This window comes from Hemicordylus capensis, chromosome 3, assembly GCF_027244095.1.
Source record: "Hemicordylus capensis ecotype Gifberg chromosome 3, rHemCap1.1.pri, whole genome shotgun sequence".
NCBI classification, from domain to species: domain Eukaryota; kingdom Metazoa; phylum Chordata; class Lepidosauria; order Squamata; family Cordylidae; genus Hemicordylus; species Hemicordylus capensis.
Genome location: NC_069659.1, coordinates 94,030,725 through 94,048,235, shown reverse-complemented (window position 1 = coordinate 94,048,235; position 17,511 = coordinate 94,030,725). Strand labels below are relative to the sequence as shown.

Sequence of the window (17,511 nt, the reverse complement as noted above, 5' to 3'; positions counted from 1 at the left end):
CCTGTAATTTCCCAGATCGCCCCTAGGCCCCATTTTGAAAATCAGTGTTACATTTGCTACTCTCCAGTCATCTGGTACAGAGCCCGATTTCAGGGATAAGTTATGTATTTTAGCAAGGAGGTCAGCAATTTCACATTTGAGTTCTTTGAGGACTCTTGGATGGATGCCATCCGGCCCTGGTGATTTGTTAGCTTTCATTTTTTCTAGACAGTTTAGAACATCACCTCTGGTCACTTCTATCTGACTCAGCTCTCTAGCCTCCAACCCTAAAGAGCCTGGTTTAGGAACAGGTATATACTCAGTATCCTCTGCCATGAAGACAGATGCAAAGAACTCAGTGAGCTTCTCTGCAACCTCCATATCCTCCTTAATAATCCCTTTCACTCCCTCATTGTCTATTGGTCCAACTGCCTCCCTGGCAGGTTTCCTGCTTCTGATGTACTTAAAGAAGTTTTCATTATTTCCCTTGATACTTTTGGTTAAATGTTCCGCAAACTCTCTTTTTGCCTCCCTTATTGTCACCTTGCATTTCTTTGGCCAGAGTTTGTGTTCCTTTCTGTTCTCTTCATTTGGACAGGCCTTCCAGTTTAAGAAGGAAATCTTCTTCCCTTTTATGGCTTCCTTGACGGTACCCGTTAGCCATGCTGGCCTCCTCCTGGGCTTAGTGGTACCTTTCCTCCTTTGGGGTATACAATCTAACTGGGCTTCTAGTATTGTGGTTTTGAGTAAACTCCATGCACTCTGGAGCGAAGTGACTCTCCTGATTTTCCCTTTCAGCTTTCTTTTCACCATACTACTCATTTTGGAGAAGTTTCCTCTTCTTCTTCTTTTTGCGTATATATTTTTATTAGTTTTCTATATTCCAATGTGACTTCCAATTCATCTTTCAACATAGTTATACTGTAACATCTATATTTGCTCTTGTATAAATATTTTCTTCATATTTTATCATCGTAATCCTTTGGTTTCATTACTCAAATTCCCCAACTGTTATTTTTACATTGCAAGCCCCATTGATAAATCCAAGTTTACATTACTTTTTCCTATACCACGAAGAGGGTTTCCAGTCTTCTAAAAAACTTCCTGAATGACCATTTCTTACTAATACAATAAATTTAAAAAATTTCTGTTTTCTTTCGGGATTTCTTCATTGATTAAGCCCATCAGAAAGGGTTCAAATCTCTTGTGACATACATCTGAGTATCTTTTTAAATTCCTCATAAATCATATCCTAAGGCCTCTTTACTTTTCTACAAAACTGCCACATATGATAAAATTACCCCTCGCTTTCTCTACATCTCCAACACTTATTAAATACATTTTTTTTTGTAAATTAGAGCCAATTTCTTATATATTAAATGCCACCCATCAATTTTATCAAATTCTCTTTTACATTATATCACACTGTGAATTTGAAATCTTTCTTCCACCGCTTCTCCCAAACTTCTAAATTAATATTATAACCTACTTCATGTACCCACTTTACCATTATTAATTTTACCACTTCCTCTCTTGTTTCTTGACATAATAACAAATTATACATTTCAATCATTTCCCCAACTATTGTCAAACTTCTACTTTGATCTTATTGAGAATTTCCTCTTCTGAAATTCAAAATGTCTATGTTAGACGTCCTTGGTGATTCTCTCCCCACATGTATGCTGAATTTGATGGCACTATGGTCACTGTTCCCTAAAGGGTCGATGACACTGACATCATGCACCAGGTCCTGGGTGCCACTCAGGATTAAGTCCAAGGTCACCTTCTCTCTGGTTGTTTTCAAGACCAACTGTTCTAGGGCACAGTCATTTAGCCTATCTAGACATTTGACCTCTTTGTCCTGACCTGACTTTGAATTTACCCAGTCTATGTGTGGGTAATTGAAGTCACCCATAATTACAGCCCTGCCTCTCCTTGACGCCTCCCTGATTTCCTCCTGCAACTCCCAGTCACTGTCAGTGTTTTGATTTGAAGGGTGATAGCACGTCCCCAGTAGCACGTCCCCTTTCAGACCTTGTATTGTCACCCACAGGGTTTCTGTGGTGGACTCCAGTCCACCTAGGTTTTCTAGCTTTTTAGATTCTATGCCTTCTTTAACATACAATGCTGCTCCTCCTCCAAGGCGCCCCGCCCTGTGCTTTCTATAGAGTTTATACCCAGGGACAACAGTGTCTCACTGGTTCTCACTGTTCCACCATGTTTCTGTTATGCCCACTATATCTATTTCTGCGTTAGCAACCAAGCACTCCAGCTCACCCATCTTGGCTCAGAGGCTTCTGACATTGGCATATAAGCACCTATACGCTGAATCTCTCACCTGATGTATGCTATTCTTTGGAGACCAGTATGCTATATTTGGAGACCAGTGATACAACCCTCAGAGCAGGCTCATCACCTGCTACCGTGCACCTTCAGAAGTGGCTCATCACCTGCTACTGTGCCATGGAGAGGAACTTCAACTTCTGCCACTGTTGCTAGCAGTGCTTTTCTGCTGGCTCCCAGGAGGCCCCTCATTTGTGTTTGAGTCTCCAGGCTTGGAGATCTTACTCTTGACATGCTCAAGAGCCTCACAGCATTGTTTGTGGCACATGCGGACAGGTCACTTAGTTGACAGTGGGCCAGTCACCCCTAGATTTGGCTGCTAACAAGCAAATTGGAAAGGGGAGCAGATGCACACATTCCTTATGCTGGGAGACTTTAAGTAGACCCCAGAAGTTAACTAAAAGCAGGTTAAATCTCTGCCAAAGTCACTCTGCACTCAGAATGAATTGCCTCACCATCCCCTCCTTTTGCAAAGGATAGCAGCCAGCTAATGCACCATACTCCCCTTTCACAAAAGAGGGTGAGTCAGCAATAAGAACTTCTAGATGCACCCATTAAATGTGCTGATTGGATTATTGGATCCTCCATCCATGCAGATTTCTTCTTCTTACATCTATGCACTCTGTGTTAATGACAAAAGCTCTGGCATGCCTCAGCAATTCCCACGCTGTTACATGCAGGAAAAGGAACCAGCAGCAATGGAATCCTTGCCAGTTCCACCCAACACACCTATTCAACAAAAAAGGTCAATAGGAATGTGCCCCCAGGATATGTTTTGGGGTATAAGAAGTCCCAATTACATGATCCAGTGTGTTCTTTGTGTCCCAGCTACCTTGGATTTACTAGGTTTGTGCAAACCGGTTCAGGGGTTATGGTTCAGGGGTTTGACAGTTCAGGGGTTGAACCGAACCCGCCTCAGTTTGGTCCAGACCTGGACCCCCCCCCCAAGTTCAGGGTTTGTGGACTGAAAGCGATTGTAAAAAATGCTTTTTTTTTTTAACCTTGTACCCCTCTTGGGCGAGTTCCTGGAAGTGGTGGGTGGCGGGGTCTGTGGAGGTTCCCTTTCCCCCGCCGGCCTTCTAAATCACCCCCTCACCATGTGTGAGGCTCCATGTGTGCAGGCACCCAGCCCCCAACATGGCCGCTGGGTGAAGGCTGAAAACCGGTCAAAGAGTGGCCGAATGGGGTGAGGGGATGATTTAGAAGGTTGGCAGGGGAGGGGAACCTCCATGGCCCCCCACCTCCAGGAACTCCCCCGAGGGAAGTACCTCGAACTGAACTGGGCCAGCCGGTTTTGTGCACATCCCTAGGATTTACCAGCAGCTTTGGGGGCGATTAACTGTTCATAGGCCACCACACAAGGGTGTGTTCAGTTCTTCGTATCACCCTCCAGATTGGCTTTCTTGCCCAGCCTGATTTGCCGAGTCTTCCTTGCCAACATAAGAAGCTGGTTCTGTGAAAGAAACACCCTCGTGGATTCACTTCTATCAGCTAACCCCTCCAACCTTCTTGTACCCACCTTTGCCCGAGCTGTCCCTGAGGAGCAAGGCCTTTTAGTGGTCCCAGGAGCCCAGAGGTCTTTTCACCCAGATCAGGTGATATGAAAGTTTGCCCCTCACTGGCCCAACTCAATCTCTAATCTCCTTTCTTATATCCAACCACTTCCCTCTCTAAAAGCCTCTTTCTTTTGCTGCCTGGGAATGTATACAATTAGAACTTTAAGCTAAAATGTCTCATTGCAGTTAAATGTATTTTTAGTAATAATATTGCTTTAACCACACATTCTTTCCATTGTACCCCTCCCTACAATAAATACTTTCTTTTGATTTTGAAACTTAAATCCTGCTTCAATCCAAGTCATTTCCTGTGAAATTGTCCTCTTTGAGCTAATTTCCCCATGCAAGCCCAAATACAAATTTAGGGGTGTTCACCAGTCACACCGGGGCAGTTTCATTAATACCACAGCAGTGTAAGAATGGTCATGGAGCGGGCTTTTGGGAGGCTGAAGTCCCATTGCTGGACACTCTACACCTTGCTTGATGTGGAGGAGGAGCTGGTTCCATAGGTCATAGTGGCCTGCTGCATCCATCACAACATATGCAAGTTGAGGGGAGACATCCTTCGGCCAGACCATCCAGATGTTCCAGATCCTCAGGCAAACAAGGTCAGCAGCGGCCAGGTTCAAGAGCAATACAGGGGAGCAGCACACATCCCTGTTCCAGCAGAGAGGAGTCAGAGCAACACCAGAGAAGTGCAGGCAGTTAGAGCAGTTTTCTCAAGATTTGCTTGGGAGCATTTCTCACAGCAAGGCAGACAAGTGCATTGTGATGAAAGAGCACACCGCTTTTAAAGCTATAGAAATTTGACTGCTTCCTCCATGTGTGCAGGACTTCCATCAAAGCTACATCAGGAATACACCTGCAGTACCCCGCCTATGGCAACCTTCTTCTTGTTCAATTAAAGAGATAACATTTTGCTGTACAGATGTGATGTCTGTCTCTATCAATTGCACCTATTCATTAATAGCGGGCCTTGTGTGCTGGCATGTGGTGAGAGACTAGGAAGTCAAGTGTTCTGTGTTAATTCTGCAGTGCCGACTTTGAAAGGCAAGACTTCCAAGGGGTTTGATGGGCAAAGCCTGACTTGCTCTGAAGAAATGGGTTGTTGGTTTGTGGTACACTTTGCACCAAAAGGGTTTGAGGCTTGGATTGTGTGAGTACCCTGCAATGCACCCCTTGGCACGTTGCCTGGCATGCAGGACCTCTGCTTAGAATTCCTATTTAAAATAGTGCAACAGCTTCTGAGTACATAAGGAGAATAGGCAGATGTGCATGGAATCCTTTCAGTGACCTAACACCCGATAAAGCGTAGCTGCTCAGGAAGCCATTTTGGTAAAAGTGTTGCATGTGTTGTCTCATTGGGCAGCACTACATGGGGTGCCTTGCATGGCTGAACATTATCTGTTTTTTTAAAGTGGGTGTTGACAGCAGTGATCCCGCATTCTTAGCATCTGTGTATGGAATGAGCGGTGTTCTGGGTGACAGTACAAAGGCATTTTGTGTGCTCATGCATTCAGAGTGTGGAATGCATTCCTGCAAAGGAAAATTAACCATGAATGGGATAACCCTAATTCAGAGTGGCTCATACAATATTCCCTTTATTCCTTTTTCTTCCTAAATAGCCTTTAGCCCCACTGTAAACCTAAAATAGAATGGGTGCTTGTGTGAGGAAAAAAGTCCTTAACAGGCAGGGGTGGTATCACCTGGTGCAGTGTGGTGTTCTTTTGAAGGTGTGCTCATGTGCGCATGCAATAGAATTTTGTTTGTCCGCTTAGTTAATTTTAGATCCCACTCATGAAAGCCCCATTCTGAATGAACATAGACTCACACTGGCTTGATACGGATACCCAGAGCATAACTCATTCTGCGCACATATGAAAAAAGTAGAGGAAATAATTGTGCAGTCTATCTTTAACCAGTAAAAGTGGGAAGAGAGGGGCCCGATTGCCTCTTTCTAGGGGATGGAGGAGGGGTGCCCCAAGTCCCTTTCTTCACAAATGGTGGATCCTCCCTAGGCTCTGGGAGCAGCTGCGTGGATATGACACAGCTTCAGTTTTTCTGGTGGACTGTCCTTTCTCCCACCCATCCAGCCAACAACCCACCGCCCTCTTCTCCCAATTTCTCAGTTACTGTTCTTTGTCTCTCCACCAAGACCCATTGCCATCTGGAAGTGCCCCTTTCCATCCTGGGGTATCCGTAATTGTGCTTGTGCAGCTTGCAAAGGTAGTGGAAAGGGATATAATATCTTTGCTTTGCAGAAGGTGAGTGATCAGTGCCAAAAAGGCATGATCACACTGAGCACGCTCACTCTAACATCACAGCCAGTAGTTTCTGCTTCACTGATGTGCTGGTGCCTTAACCACAGTCTAGCGATGCAAGAGGAACTGAACTTTCTGGGATGTAGCCTGAGTGGACTAGGAAGAGGGAGGGCTTCCTCTGTCCAGAAGCCTGAGATTTCCAAACTACAGCTGATCAGTCATCTGTGGCCCAATTCTCAGTTTCACAGATTAACTGCAGCTTTGTCTACTGTGGTTTGACACTATGTCCGAATGCGGCCACTGTGTCAAAGCCAGAGGTGGTGGAGCTGTGCTTGAACGTGCTTCCCATCGATTGCCAAGCACCATCTACTGCTGAGGAAATGTCAGAATCTCTAGCAGTCTTAAGATCCATGACTTGGGTTGCAAAAAGCTCAAGATTTCCTTCATCCTCAGGATTTAACTATTTGGGGGTTATCTAGGGTGACAGAAATTTATTACCAACTAGAATGTTGGCTTACTATGTGAATTTCATTTAGTGTCTGGAGATGATCTGTGCATTTGTTGAGTCTCTGACAATAATGACTCTAACTACCATTTAAAATGTCACAGGTTAATTTGGTTCCCATCATAGGTTTTTTTGTTGGTTTTTTAAATAGGGTCAGTTACCAAAAACCTGGCAGAATGCTGAAAAGATAGGTCAACGGTGCATGGATTGACTTTGGCCTACACTAAAGTATATACTATACTTGCTTCAACACATGTCCATGTTTAGATGATTTATTTTAGTGCATGCAGCCATTTTACCATGCTATTACTGAATAGCTCTCAACTACTCTTCTGCCCATTTGCTGTCTATCCCCCTTAGGCTCATCTAAATTGGCCCAGGGAAACCAAGGGGAAATATTGAAAACAGAAAACATGTATTAAGGAAAAAACAAGAAAATTCAGCTTCTCCTCCCCTCAAAAAGAGTGTAGCAAGGGGGACAGGAGAAGGAAACCTAAATGTGATAATGAGAAAAGATATCTTAATTATCTCTTGCCAGATTTGGCTTTTTTAAAGCCAAGTCTCATCTCTTTCTTATCAAGTGAATGAGAAAAGTGACTGCTTGGGGTGGGGTGGGGTGGGGAGGAACTGCAGTATGGGTCAAACTGTGCTGGCAGAAGTGTTTGGGCAAGTGAATGCTTGCAAGCAAAACTTGTGCTTTGCTCTATGATACTCTTCAGTATTTTGCTGAGGTTGAAGGACCCACACATGATCAACCTCACCTGTATTGTTGGGTCATTTAAATGGTGGGAGCTGCTCACAGGTAAGATTTTTTTCTTTGGTGCCATGCAGCTCATGTTGCAGGCCAAATATGACAGGTCTTCAGGAATATCTCATGTCTAGTTATTGGATGGCATCTGGAGGCATGTTCATGTGACAACATGAGTGCAGGCTATCTTTCCCACCCTCTCCTCCCCACAGCAGCCTCTTGCAACATTTGAAATGCTGTTCCTGAGGTTTGGGCTGATAGTCGTGATTTGGGATGTGTCACAGAAGCTTGCAAAGAAAGGGGAAAATCCCTAGAAACTGGACAGAGGCACTTCCTGCGAGCGCTCCTCTGCTGTGTGAACCTTGCTCTGGCTGCCACCCATTACAACCAAGAATGTAACCATTGCAAATGCGCTTAAAATCTGCTGCTCTTTTGCAACAATACTGATGCTATACAAGTTTATTCCTTTGGTCCTTAGTATACATCTTGCTCCTCTCCCCACTGAAACCCAAAGCCTCTCTCAGTCTCTCACAGTCTTTTGCACTTTCTCTCTCTCTCTCTCTCTAGTCTCTGTACTTTGAGCCGCTGATGGTAGTTAGTCCTGGAAAGGGCATTTCTGGCAAAGATTTAAAAGCAACATTTCTCTTCCCTTACTGCAGAGTTATGTTTAATGGTATTTGACATTTATGAGTGATTGCAGGCTTTTGGTGGTAGTTGTTCTTCAAAAGAAGTTCTTAATCATAAAATCAGATACAGTTTTATTCATGAAGGAACAGAATGTGGATTTGAAAAAGAGCAAGATCTATATAACATTAAAATAATTTAACATAACATTAAAATAATTTAAATTTTATAATTTAAGGTTTGTTTTAAAAATTAATACTAGGATTAGGCCTTAATGGTCTTTAAGTCTGGCATGTTTGATAGAAGAAAAATCTTGACCAGTTTTATATGCATAAAGATCGAAATGGCATCAGCACTATCTTCTTTTGATGTTTCTAAATGATGTAAGGACTGCCCAGTCTTAACTAATCCACTATATAGTATTTACAGATCCTGCAATGTCAGTCTGTGTGAACTATCAAGCAGAGTATGATTTTAAATACATACACAGAGTATGATTTTAAATACATACACACAAATGTGTATGCACATGCCTACACATTAGCTAATACTCAATATATTTGTTTTGTTTTTAGTTTAAATTGTGTTTGGCTTGCCAGGAACAAGTAACAAATTTGAGTGTTTGTGTGTGTTTTGTGTATGGCAGCTGTTCGGGTATGTATAACCTTGAAGCATAAGTGCGTGAGAGATGGCACCACCTTGGAATGAAATGAGGTGACCTGTAGTGTTGACATGTTCTTTGATATCTGTGAAAAGATGGTTTCTAATTACAGATCAAAACTCTTTTGAACATTATAATGGAATTATACTTGGCTCCTAATGGGTCTTAACTCAAGAAGAAGGATCCACACTAAGCTAGACATTATTTCGTAGTGCTTAGTCCTGACTAACTTAGTTTGGTTCCTACCCAATGAGTTCAGTAATTAAGTAGTTGCAGGGATCACTACGGGTACACTTTTAGAAAAGTAGAAGAGCAGAGCTATGTCTAGAATAAGGTTGCCACATGACTAGGATTGTGCTGGACAATCCAGGAATCAGATGTCCTGTCCAGGATGTAGGAGAAGTGTTGTCTGATGCAAAATGTCCAGGAATTTGAGGGGGAATCGAGGTGTTTAACATTTTTTACTTATTTTTCTAGTGATTCTCTCCATATCATTGTAGTGGCATGGTGTCAATGTTTAAAAATGTCACATTCTCTCTGGTGCAACCGATTAGCTAGGATGGCTCAGAAAACCTCTTCCCCGCCTTTCTGGATCATCTCTAGAGTTAGCGAGGGTGGTAGTGCGCCTCTGGATTTAGCTATGAAGTATGTGGACACAGAGAGCCCTTTTTCTCTAGTGGTATTGTTGGGGTCTCAACTTATTTCTAGAACACTTATTGCCTGATGTAGCACCTGCAGTCCTATGTGAGTCTCTCTTAGCCAACAGGAAATATTTCCTGTGTGGAGTAGCAGGGGGGAGAAATGCAAGGAGCAACAAGCCTTAAAACACAACTGTCCTTGACTGTTGCAACATGAAAGACGAAACAGTAATATAGTTCTTGGTAAGGCCAGCTCTCCTCTCCTTTCTAAACAAACAAACAAACAAAAACAAACAAACAAATATCCATCTTATACTACACTGCCCAGCAAAACACAGCCTGCTCCCTATCCACATTACCAACATATTTGTTAAATTGAGTTTAACAAATCAGACATATGGTAAGGGTAACTGCACACTTGTTAAAAGGAGTTCTTATTGATAAAAGTGTTCACAAGTTACCAGAGATGCACCTAGATAATATTGGAGCTTGGACCTAAAGGCCTTTGGATGCCCCACTCCCCTGCAAATTAAGGATCATCATGATCCACTGGGTGACCACACTACCCAGGACAGAGTAAAGAAGATTTTGGGGGGCCCAGGGGCTGTGAAGGCCCTGGACTTCAGCCCCAAAGTCCAGGGGTAAGAGCGCCCCTGCAAGTGACAATGAAGAACTGTGAACAAGTCAGGAAAAAGCAGGACTGAGCAGAGTACTCCACCTAAGAAGAAAGTGCACATTACTGTCATTAGCCAATATTGGGCCAGTCAATATTCTGTCATTAGCCAATACTGGGCTAGCTAACAGTTCCTCTGGCTTTATATAAGAACTCTTCTGGGTTTGGCTCACAAGCTTGAGCTATTTGTCTCAAAGAGAAGTTGCCAAACAGAGTTGTTTCTTGCATCACCATTCCTTACCTCCCCTTCTTGTCTGACTATTCTGGAACCCAACTGCTTGCCAGTCTTTGACCATGTCATATGTCTCTGGCCCTTGGATCCTTTACAGTCCACTCCAGAACTTCGACCATGTCCTCTGCCTCTTTGGATCTTCACCTGCCCATGCTGGAATGTGACCGGGGGAGAAAATGGCAGTGGCGGGCAGCCGCCCGGCGGGGGGAGGAAGTGCTGCTGGTAGGTGGAGAAAGAAAACACCGGCCAGCGAGGGAAAGCACCGCCAGCAGGCGGGGAGGGAAAGCTCCAGCCAGGCCATCCGGCGCGGGAATGTACCACCTGGGGGCGGGGAAGGAAAGCGCCGGCCACACTGGCTGGCGAGGGAAAGCAGACTGGGAGGGGGAGAACAGACTGGAGCTAAAGGTAGGGAGGAGAACAGAGTGGGGCTGAAGGGAGGGGGGAATGAATATAGGGCAAAAAAACAGGGAGAACTAGGGGCACAGATGCTCTGCACTGGATCAGCTAGTAAGAAAGTCTGGAAATCTGTGCTTGAGCAGACTACTTTCAATAGGACCTCTCTCCCTCTTAGAAGATGGTGAAGTGTGCTTGTTAAGATAGGCTGGGTCCAGATCATAAAGGACTTTATTGTAACAAAACTTGAATATCATTATGCATCCATATTTCATATGCATCTTCTGCATTTGGCTATCCTGAAGTACAAATTTTCCACATTACTCACCTGTAAACTCATCACCCCCTGTACAAACAGAAAGGGGAGAAAGTGTGTGTGTCTGTCTCTTCTGGTGTTTCATTTATCCCCCTTATTCATGAACTCTGATCTTGTCACTGATGTCAGACTGCTCTAATTTTCTCTGGTTGTCAAAGTAACTGTATCATTTTGGCCAATCTAGTCATGCTAAATAAGAATGTCAAATTGTAAGCAAACCAGTGGGGGAACTGGGGAAAAAAATTAAGTCAAATGATTCATAACTGGAAATGAGCAACATAAGCTTTGACAATTAATTTTCTCATTGTTTAGCTTTGCACCTGGATGTTCTAGGAGTTATTTTTAGACATTGCCAAATCCTCCTGTATTTAATTTAACTTGTTTCCATTTGCAACATTTTAACTTAATATGGGTTAAATCAAAGATTGGAGTGAAATACAAAGTTATTCTGCTGTAGTTTTTGGAAGACTGTTAAGGGAATGTGTTTTAGTAGAAAACTAAGTACAAATATGATTTGAGGGAAAGGAAACCCTAAGCCCCTAATTCTCCTGAATAGAATTGATGGATGGGATGTCAAACAAGTTAGATCTATTTGACAGAAGGAAAAAAACCTCCACTGTAATGGGTAATAATTCAAAATATTGAGTGTTTTAAACTTCTTCTTCTTTTTTTACAGAAGGGATATTTTGTGTATTACTGAGCAAGGCAGAATGCAATTAGAAAAAAACAAGTTAATATGCAGTGTATTCTCCCATACTATTCACAGCTAATAACTGAATAACAAATATATTAGATTTAATTCATTTATTCCTTATTTTCCTCAGTTAATTTCTTTATCGTATGCTTGGTTCTCCTTTATGGACTTAATTCTTAAAAAGCATGAATAGAGGAGCATATCACTGATCTGGCCTGTAATTGCTGAGCAGGATTTGTGGGGTTATAGTAGTGAACAAGAGAAATATGAGTTAACAACATAATGTCATACAAGAAAAGGCCAATAGAATTTAGGGTTGTATTAACAAGTGTGTTATATTCTATCTAGTAATCTTTTATGTTGTGTTGTTGAGAAGTTTGTCCCAGTGGAATCCTATGGAGTTTGTTTGTGTGGAGCGGGGGATTCAGAGAGGAAAAGGAAGAGGAAGGATAAGGAGAATATGGAGATGTTTCTGAATAAACCTTTAGCTAAATTTACATAGGATTTCTTTGTGTCTATGAGGGAAGCAGCTAAAAAACAAAGAGCCATACCCAAAGTAGTGGCAAAATATACCTGTGTATATTTTGTATCACAAATGTATCACAAATTATGGCATCTGTGTTTTTTCTACACAGAACTGATGTCCATATAGGAAACAGTCTTGTGAGAAGTGTTCCTGATTGTCCTATCGATGGAGCAGTCAATGCATTAAGTAGCATTGTTCCCATAAGAGCTAGATTATAGATGTGAAAATCCTATCAGTCCTGGGACAGAGGGGCAAGTTCTCTTCTCTTGCAGATAATTCCAGGTTTACAGCTTTGGCAGTTTGTAATTCTGATTCCTATGGAAGAATTAAAACAAGTTGTTCTGGTAAGAAATAATCTGCCTACTTTCCTGTCACTATCCCTACAACTGGACTAATTTTGGTCCGAGTAGGTTAGGCAGTTCACAAGTTAACCCACTTGCAGCTCAAATGTTCCTGCATCCGCCATTTTGAATTGGGGTGGATGACATCATCACAAACTATGCCTTTGAGGTGTCCTTATGTGTATCTACAACTGTACCCAATTTGATTTATATTGGTCCAGGCATTGTGAAGTTGATGTGAGACACACACGGATGGACACACATTCAGTCTCTCTCAAATTGAACTAGTGTGGATGACATCATCACAAACTATGCGTTGTGTGTCTCTACAGCTGTACCAGATTTGGTTCAAATTCGTTCCCACTTGTGCCTCAAATGTTCACATGTCCACCATCTTGAATTGGGGTGTATGACAGCATTACAAACTATGAGGTGTCCCTATGTGTCCCTACAACTGTAGTAAATTTGCTTCAAATTGGTTAAGCAATTCACAAGTTAACCCACTTGCGCTGAAATGTTTACATGTCCGCCATATTGGTGGATGACATCATCACAAATGACACAATTGAGGTGTAGGTGTGTGCACAAAATTGCCTTGCCTGGTTTGGTTTGAATCCAGACAGGACTCGAACTGGACTGGGTATGTTCGGTTTTGGCACCCCGAACTAGAACCCATGTTCAGCTTGAGTTCGAGCCGGTTTGGGGTTTTAATTGTTATTAAAAGGGGGCAGATTTTAACTCACCACCGGGTCCGGGTTGGTCCTTTTTGGGCTGGTTTGGCCCATTTATGGACCTTCCCGGCCCTCTGTCTGCTTGTGGTGGCCATTGAAGATGGCCGTGCATATGCACTGTCCATTTGCATGCCCGGGTCACATCCCTATGTACAACCTGTGGCCAGCCTCTTGCTGTGAAATGTCTTTATATGTTACAGAGAATGTTGCGAAACTTTCTTCTGTCCTTGTTGCATAAACACACAACACTTGCACAAGCAGGCCAAGAGAACAAGAGATGGAGCAGCTTTGAGCATCTGCTCAGCTATGTGACCTTCTTGTACGGGTGCATTTTTGTTTGTTACACTAGTGGGGCCGTGTTGATCTGGATGTCAGCCATCATGTATGCATCATGTATCATAATTTCTATATATCTAGTAAAAGTAAAGTGTGCTGTCGAGACAGTCCTAAAAGGCCTTTGAGTGCTAGGCATTTAAAGAACCATAACTGTCCCAGCATAAACACTTTGCTTCTCTTTTCCTTGTATATTGCAGTCTTAAGCATGTTGACTTCGAGGTAAGTAAGCCCCACTAAGCTTATTGAAGGTTATTACAGTGTTATAGTACATGAATTCAACTAACATCCCAAAGTTGGGCTGGGGAAAGACTTGAATGAAATCCTAAAGAGCTACTGCCAGTCAGTGAGACAATACTGACCTACATGGACCAATGGTCTGATATAGTACAGACAGCTTTATAAGTCCAGTTGTGCTTTTCAGAGAGTATGACCTACTGAAAATAATAACATTTCTGAGCTAAAGATTGCCCTGATGGTCTCTCTTTCCACTATCTCTTTATTTATTTATTTTTTTAGCTTGCAATTAAGAAGTGCATAGCTGTTTCATATTGGAAATGTGAGCAATCATATTCTCTACTGTATATCTAAAATGATTACTGTATATATAAATGATCACTCCCCCTTTTAGTCAGGCCATTACGTCAGTTATCTACAGTAGAGTCTTTACTTAAAGCAGTGAGTGAATAAGGGTCAGTACATGCTTGCAATTAACTATTCATTAAAGTCAACATGTAGCTACATGTCAAAGAAAGTAGTTTTTTTTAAAAAAATGGGTGCAAGCTTTAACGGTCTGGTGCTGTATATTGATCAGGAAGTTGACATCAAAACAGTGAAACAAAAGGAACTTTGCTACAACTATTCCCTGTGATAATGCTTATTTTAAATTCACCGTTTTTCTGCACGGGTGCATACGCATTGTTCTCACCTTGTGCTATTAAGGAATGTCATATTTCTCTGGGGAAATATGTATAATAGGAAACAATGCATCTTTGTCATTTCTTTTGCAGTTATTCAAGCCCTGTGGTTGAACATAATTAAAAAACATATAGCTTGCCTTTCTGCCTATCTGATAAAACTGCCCAGCAATGTCAGTGGTGACCCTAATATAAAGCATGGAATGTCTATATTTATTTCATAGTTTGCATGAAAAGAGACATGAATAAGAAAACTAGGGATAAATACAATAAAAAAACTTAGTATGACTAATAATATTGATATGTTTAATGTTAGATTCAGGGTCACTATAATCACATACACAAATCTAATTTTAAGGAGTCTAATCAATCAGTCCTCTTGGTACAGTACATAGTCCTGTATTGACAGATTGGTGGGGTTTTGCAGACAGACTGAAGTATAAGCTCTCTTCTCTGGGAGAAGCAGCTAAAATTTGAGATGTGCAGTGTTTTTGCTGTTGAGTGAACTCTAAGCTGAATACTAAAATCACATAATTACCTCAGTTGACTGTGTGTTCTCTTTTTAAGGCCTCTCCTTTGAGGATACGATTTGTGATCACTTCTAGTGACTTTGTATTAATTTATTGTATTGCCATGGTTAGCACAGACTCTGATAGCATGATTATAGGTGTGTTGCTGGGTCAGAATATACATTTGATGTTTCAGAAAAACAGAGAGATGGAATAGAGAGAAGGCCTGAATCTGATTAAATTTTGTACAAAAGTTAGTTTGTGTCATGCTAGATAATCCAACCAGGTATTTTTTTGTTTTGTTTCCTGTGAATGTTGTCAGTTAAAAAAATATTCCCCATTACAAATAGACCTGTGATGACTGCTTATGGAATGATCCAGAGCCCATAGGCTCCAACTGTCCCTGTTTACCATGGATGGTCCCTGTTTACCAGGGATAGAAACCGCCCTGGTCAACCATTGTGTCTATTTTACATTTGGGGGAATTTTCCCCCATGTGAATTCCTAGACTTGTCATTCTTCAAGATTCAGCTCCCTCTCCACTGTCTCTAGAAATTAAAGCTCCAAGTGGGTAGCTGGATTCATTGGCTCTCTTGTGAACCTGCATGTCAATGGGTGCACTATGGCACTATGCAGTGCACAGCATATAGCAGGTGGACGCCAGTCTTCAGCATTGTCTAATAAGATAGGGGGCTTGGTCAGTCATCTTTGGTATAAGAATTGGTTGTTACAATCGCATCACTATTTTCAACTGCATGATGATGGATATGGCAGCCTGTTGACCTAGCATGCATGCGCCTTGGCTATGGCACCCAGTGTGCCAGACAGCCATGCAGAGTTGCAACCAAGGAAGGAGGCCAGAAGTCTGAACTGGGAAGGCAGCCCAGCCCAGCTTTAGCAAGGAGTGTGTTCAAGGGTCTGAACAGAAGGAGCCTCACCTGAGTCTGCAGAGAAAAGGAAGAAAAGAAAGCAAGGAACGGAGCACTTTCAAGGCAGCTGACTTGGACTTCCAGGGCTCAGTGGCACCAGCTAGTGAAGAAGAGAAGGAGGGAGGACTAGGAATGGAAAATGCCTCATCCCACCCTTTGCATGTAGACGGCAGAGTTGGAAGAGGATGGGATACTACTTGTCAGCTGGAGATGAGTGAGATGAAGTAGCATAACCACAGCTGAGCTTAGGTGTGAATTTGCTTTACTAAATCAGTAACTTGCCTGATATTTTTGTGGACTGAATCGAATCTTTTGAGTTAGCGCTACCCACCCAAGGAGGAAATGTAAATCCTCATGACAGATTGTTCAGTTTTGTTTATAAGGCTACTTGTTTTATACGGGTTGTTGTTGCTTTTTCTCACCAAATCAAGCATGAACACTGGTTTCATCTAAGCTGAAGTAATTTTATGAGGGCTGAAACATATATTCCTGCCTAGTAGTAGCTATCTCTCCTACCTGGGAATTAGTCATATACGACGGAATGTGGCATTTAATAGAATACATTTTTGCAGCTTATTGATCATTTCAGAATACAGAGGAGGCCCCAGCAACATGTGTGACCCTCCCCTTTTGTATTGTTTTTCCACTCTCAGCAACTGGATTTCCCCCCCTGAAATGACCCCTGCACAAGAGCAGTTCCAGTTATTCTATGACAGAACAAAAAAAGAATTATTCCATCTCCATGGCAACATCAATTCACATTCTGCAGGTACAGCAGCTGCCAGTTAGGCCACTGCCTAAATGAAGGCTCCTGAAGGCGCTTTGTACTGCAGTGTGTGGCCAAAAATAACTTGGCATGCCACAGTTTCCCACAAACCCACAGAGAAAGGAGGATTAAACTGACTGGCAAGCAGACTGTCAACTCGTTTAGCATCTTCAAGCTGAGATGAAGAAAACAGTCACTGTAAACATGAGAGAGGAAAAAATTGTTCTGGTTGGCACATTATTTTTGTGGCCTAAAAGGTAAAATATTTATGCCTTTGAAAATAATCTTAAAATATATATTGCATCGACTTTACCCCAAGGACACAAAACTTAATTTGTTTTCCCACAGAACGATTATGATTGCATGCATACAGTGTTGGAATTAATTATCGTGCTTTTGCAAGTGACAAAGATAAAAACCAATGCGTTACTTAGAAGTAATTTTAATGGAAGAAAGCCTGAGATTTCTTAGTCTGCCTTGAGGTTTTTTAGTGATTTTTTTTTTTTTTTGAAGAAGGGGGGAAAAAACCACAATGGAGGTCACAATAGTTTCAGAATCATTATTGTACAGAAGTCTGGCTTGTAATTGTAAAATTTCTACATGAAATGACTTTTTGGTCATTTTTCTTGCTTTAAATAGTTCTTAGTACTGAGTATCATTCTGATATTGTTTGAATATATTTTGTGGTACAATTTTACAGATTTTTTCATTATATCTTTATTGAAAATGAAAAACTAAACATTTTTGTAAGAAAAGAACACCACACAAAAATCTAACAATTTAAACATGGTAGGGGGGGAAATACAGTTTTGGTATAGCACTATAGTAAGACTAGT

The 17,511-nt window shown here is 41.9% G+C and overlaps 1 protein-coding gene across 4 annotated transcripts in view; it reads left to right on the top strand.

Annotated features, from left to right (window-relative positions):
• Positions 1 to 17,511, top strand: part of DSCAM (DS cell adhesion molecule) — a 579,300-nt gene that overhangs the window by 205,233 nt on the left and 356,556 nt on the right. The window contains exon 1 of one of the 4 annotated variants that reach the window (XM_053310686.1): positions 16,833 to 16,932. The exons of the other annotated variants lie outside the window; for them this stretch is intronic. The gene's annotated coding sequence lies outside the window, so the exon portion shown is untranslated. Of the gene's footprint in view, positions 1 to 16,832; positions 16,933 to 17,511 lie in introns of those variants that run through there. 4 annotated transcript variants of the gene reach the window in all.